The 5,369-nt window shown below is 35.2% G+C and overlaps 1 long non-coding RNA gene across 1 annotated transcript in view; it reads left to right on the forward strand.

Moving 5' to 3' along the window:
• LOC111816214 overlaps positions 1 to 5,369 on the forward strand; it is a 19,114-nt gene that overhangs the window by 7,325 nt on the left and 6,420 nt on the right. Inside the window, exon 2 of the long non-coding RNA XR_002820666.1 lies at positions 273 to 278. This is a non-coding gene — a long non-coding RNA (uncharacterized LOC111816214). The remainder of the gene's footprint in view (positions 1 to 272; positions 279 to 5,369) is intronic.

Below are 5,369 nucleotides of genomic sequence, written 5' to 3' on the forward strand. Positions count from 1 at the left end.
AACATAAATCTAATCAAAGAATTTTAAATTTTCAAATTAGTACTGTGTGCTAGACCTACATCTTTATTTTCTATTTAAGATAACATTTTTCTTATCATAATGCTGAATAATAGACTATCTTGAAATGTTTAATATTTCTTACATTGTTAGGTAAAAGGCACTTAAAACGATTCCAGCCCTTCTACAAACAAGACTTGGATAAATTAATTTTGGGAATGTCTAGGAATAGTCATTGCATTGAATACTTCAGAAGTTTGCTCAAATTGTCTTAGCTAATAGTCATTAATTTACTTGAATTTTAGTTTATTATTGTAGTAGATAAAGCAGTTAGAAAATAATTTTTAAAATGCTTGCTTTTGCAGAAATCAGCAATTAAAAGATGGCAGAGAGAAACAAAACAAAATATTGATGTATTTTGCAAACTCGTTACCCCAGTCATAAAGCTGGATAACTAGATGTGCAGCAGGGGGCAGCACCAGCTCACAGATTTCTTTACTAAACTTTTTATTGACATTAAGTTACTGGTATTAATTCATAACTTTTAAAGACTAGAACTAAAGGATTTTAAAATTAAAAGAAAATATTAAGGTCTGCTTGCTCTACATTCTAACCTAAAAATGAAGAAAAAGTGAGATCCAGGTCTTGTATGCAAAGTAATACAGAGTTAGTGGTAGTAGAACCAGTATTAAAAGAATAAATCACCATTTCTTTCTTTCTTTTTTTTTTTTTTCATTTCTTTCCCAACATCAAGATTTTAACAGAGGTTGAAAATACTCTAGAGAAACATCTTTTATAGCACTGGCATTTTTATTTATTTATTTATCCTTTGCACTGGCATTTTTTGAAAATAAAAACGAAAACCCAGTTTTGAATTCCTCTAATTTCAAATTATTTAAGCTTTTGAAGTAAGGAGTCTGCCCTTCATGCACTGTGGAAATTCAGGGTCACAATCACACAGTTCATACTATTCATTCACACGCAGTGCAAGTACCAGTGCGGACAATGCTGTTGTCCTGCTGCCAAATGAGACATTAATTTCATCACTAGGTGAAGATACTCCAGAAGAAATCAAAATCAACCATTTCAATATTTTGATGGAAAATCATGAAATTTATTTTTTCCATTGATTTGTTAGATTTACCGTTAATTTCTATTCTAAGAAGTGTGAAAGAAACATCTGGACATTTCAAAGAAAAGAAGCCATTGAGTTTGGGGTTCTTTTTGGTTTGTTTGTGTGGGGCTGGCATCATACAGTCAGCTCAACCCTTTGCAGACACTCTTGTTTAATGAAGAATGAAACTGTCTTTCAAAAGTCGTTTTACACGCCAGGTATCATGCATATGCCTGTAATCCCAGCACTCAGGAAGCTGAGGCAGGAAGATCACACCGGGTTGAATGCCAGCCTGGATTAAACACTTTAAGTTTCAAAGTTACAATAAATCAAAATAGCTTAGCACTGGCACAAAAACAGACACATGGATCCATGGAACAGAACAGCGGATCCAGAAAGAACCTCAGACACACTGAGACACCTGATCTATGCTAAGGAGCCAAAAATACATGGTGAGAAAAAGGTAGCCTCTTAGCAAATGCTTCTGGGAAACTCGCTACCCATGTCAGAATTCTGAAGCTGGACCTCCGTCTCAGCATAAACTAAACTAAACCAACCTAACCTAACCTAACCTAACCTAAACTAAACTAAACTAAACTAAACTAAACTAAACTAAACTACACTATCATGGATCAGAGATCTAATATTAAAAAAGAAACACTGCCCAGTGTGGTGGAATATCCCTATAATTCCAGTGCTTGAAAGGCTGAGGCAGAGGATCATTTGAGTTTGAGACCATCCTGGGCTAAAAAATGAGCTCAAAGTCAGTTTGAATAGCATAGTGCAACCCTGTACTCAAAAAGACAAAAAAATATATACAACTGAAATGAATAGATGCTTCTCAGGAAAAGAAATACAAATGGCCAGTAAATTCATGAAAAAGAAGCTTAATATTACTGGCCATTAATGAAATGTAAATTAAAACAACATTGAAATTTTGTCTTACTAAGAAAGAATCAAATAATTAAGAAATAAAATAAGTACTGGCAAGCCTGTGGTGAAAGAGATACCCTCCTACACTGCCGGTGGGAACATAAACTTCTGCAACCATTATGAAAATCAATAAGGAGACCCCCAAAAACACTTTAAAAAACAGAAATTCCATTCAACCAGCTATTTTCCTTCTAAGTGTGTCCTAAAGGAGTTAAAGACATATTAGAGTGCTGCATCCTTCCAATGTTTATTGCAGGACAATTCGTAATGGTTAAATCTCAGAAGCAGCACATATGCCCATCAATAGACAAATTGTGGTAGATTAATCGTCAGTTTGTAACACCCCGCTGAACAGGATCAGCATGGTACTGGGTGTGAAAGGCCCCCCCTTAGGCTTGTTGCCAGCAGTATGAAAGGAAAATTAGAGGGAAGTCTCTGTGCTTTCGATTCTCCTGCTGGCATTCTTGATATGAACCTGCCTCTTCTCATCATGGGAGGAGTTCGGGACCTCGCTGTTACGGAGGATAGCTATATTTCTCTTTGGGTAGCTCTGGTTTTTACTTTGAGCCTTGCAGCCAGGCTTCAGTGCAGATGCCTCAGCCTGCTGGCACAGATCTTTCATCCTGCTGGTGCAGACTTTCTTCCAGCACTGACCGTTGAGCCTTCCCAGGGCATATGCTTGATACAGACTTCGATAAGACATTGTCATGGGCTCTAGGCCTCCAGCTGGACTTGTGCAGGACACTGCCATGGAGTCTAGGTCTTCAACTGGATTCTTTGGGTTTCTAATGCATAGACAGATCTCTGGTGCATTTCTACATTTGACTGTTTGAATGAATATTATAATGTTATAAATTATGTGTCTTGTATTAAATCTATTCACTTGCAATCCCTGTGAATAGATACAACACAATGGATGAAGAAACATAATGGAATAGTACTTGGCTATAAAGAAGGATCAATCTGAATCATTTATAGAGAAATAGATATAACTAGAAAACAATGTGAAGTATACTGAATTAGACACATAAACTGAAATGCTGAATAAATTCTGTCATGAGAAATTTAAAGTATGAAGAGCAAAATTATAGATAGAAAGAATCTAGGAGCTAGATCTTTTGCAAATACAAAATCAACCAAAATGGGTGGGGTTTTCACAAGGGAAGGTAGGTGGCTATAAAAAAAAAAAAAAAAAAAAAAAAAACTAAGATGTGTCATGTGCTTATATCCACTCTGTACTATAAATGCAATCATTATGTATTGCAAAAGCGAACTAAAAACTAAAAAATGAAAATGGAAAAAAGTCAGGCATAGTGGTGTATGTCTGTAATCCCAATATACGGGAGGCTGAGGCAGGAGGATCATTGCAAGCTTAAGGTCAGCCTAGGTTCCAAAGTGAGTTCAAGGCCAGTCTGAAAGAAAAAGAAAAAGAAAATGGAGGAAAAAGAATCTAGAGGTAGAAGTAAAAAGTGAGAATAATGAGGGAGGAACAAAATAAAATATGTTAAGTACATGTACCTACTCAACATAAATGTAGACATGACACAATGCAAACATGTGCAATAAAAATATTAATTAAAAAAAAGAAGTGTTTACTTTTTCTAGGTTTCTACCTGCATCTAAGCTCAGTAATGAAAAGTTTACCCCATGACACATATTTTTTTAATGTGCAAACAATGACCAAATGTTCATTTAAAAATATCTGAGAGTCAATAAGCTATTTAAATATAATAACCTAATTGATTCTAAAGTTTTTACTATCTAGGGCATATTTTTGTCAGAATATAAGCACACCCATTTCTCTTCAAGTGCCTTCTTAGAATTTGGCTGGTTGCTCAACTTAACTATATATAGGAAGGAGAGAGTAAGTTCTCAATCTTCCGTTTGTTCCTTCTTTTCTTGTGTTGCTCTGTGGTTCTCTCTAACTCTCACTGTCTGTCTCTGTCTCTGTCTCCTCCCTTCTCTCTCTCTGTCTCTTTCCTCCCATCTTTCTCCCCTATGTCTGTCTGTCTGTCTCTGTCTCTCTGTGTCTGTCTGTCTGTCTGTCTGTCTCTCTCTCTCTCTCTTTCTCTTTCTCTCTGTCACACACACACACATACACACACACACACACACACACACACATTCTTGAACACTTGGGCATTCAGTGACTTTGAACTCAGGATCCTCCTCCCTCAACACCTTAGTGCTCAGATTATAACTGTACACTCCGTGTTGATATTTTGCACTCATTTTTTCCAAAAAAAGAAGAGAACCTGTCAAACACTATGTTTAAAAAAATAAGAATAAAAAAAGTTAGGTACTAACTGTTCCTCTCAAAAGACCACAGAGATCAGCAGTACAATTATCCAAATTATCCTGCATATATACATAAATATATCTTTTTCCCTTCTTTTATCCTTTTTCTCATCCCAGTTTTTACTTCCCACTGAACAAATTCTTTCCCTTTTACACTGTCTTTCGTGCATTTCAGATTTTTTTATTCTTGAAATTACAATATTAATTTTATAACTAAAAATATGAAAGATAAACTTAAAAATTTCCTATTCTTGAAAATGCTTTAGAATACTATCTCAAAGCTGCAGTTTAAGGCTCCTTTTCCGTGAAGGAACATAAAAGTTTATTGAAAGCTTTTTAGAATATCAGTACAATTGTCCTTCCCTTAAATATTGATTTTTATTATCCTGGGATGGGATCTATGCATGAATATTATGCAACATCCTCCAGTTGTCATGATATTTATTGAAGGTTATGAACCACTGAGCCTCAGTCACCAGTTTCTTGTTATTACATATGAAAGCTACTTGTCATACTTTCAAAACCCATGGCCAAATCTTGGAGCAACTGCACCAACATCTTATAGATCCTCAGGTAAATCGAATACACATTCCAAACTTGGAATATCTCTGTTAAACCCTGACAACCTTCAGAAAAATTTCCTAAATTTTCAGGTAAGCCAGTGATGTAGATTATCTTGTTTATATCGACACTGATCTAGTTGCCATCTGACGTACAAGCTGTCTGGTTAAATGTCAATATTAGGCGTTAAAAGTATGTCCCATAAAATATCAGAAACTACCTCACATTCATAGTAAAGTATCCTCTAATTTGAATGTCCCTAAAGAAAAAACAATTAGAAGAGCCTCTAATATTTCTAATATTTTTATTTATGAAATCTGATAACTCTACAGACAAAATGCAATGGTTTCATAAAAATTACTGAGAGGCCATGTAGATTTTCTCTGCAAAGAAGTACAAAGGATACTGAACAGGTTAAGATAAGGCAAAGAAAAACTACTGAATGCCACTATTCCCTCTAAAAAAA

The sequence above is a fragment of the Octodon degus genome, unplaced genomic scaffold, assembly GCF_000260255.1.
Source record: "Octodon degus isolate 3935 unplaced genomic scaffold, OctDeg1.0 scaffold00028, whole genome shotgun sequence".
Lineage (NCBI taxonomy): Eukaryota > Metazoa > Chordata > Mammalia > Rodentia > Octodontidae > Octodon > Octodon degus.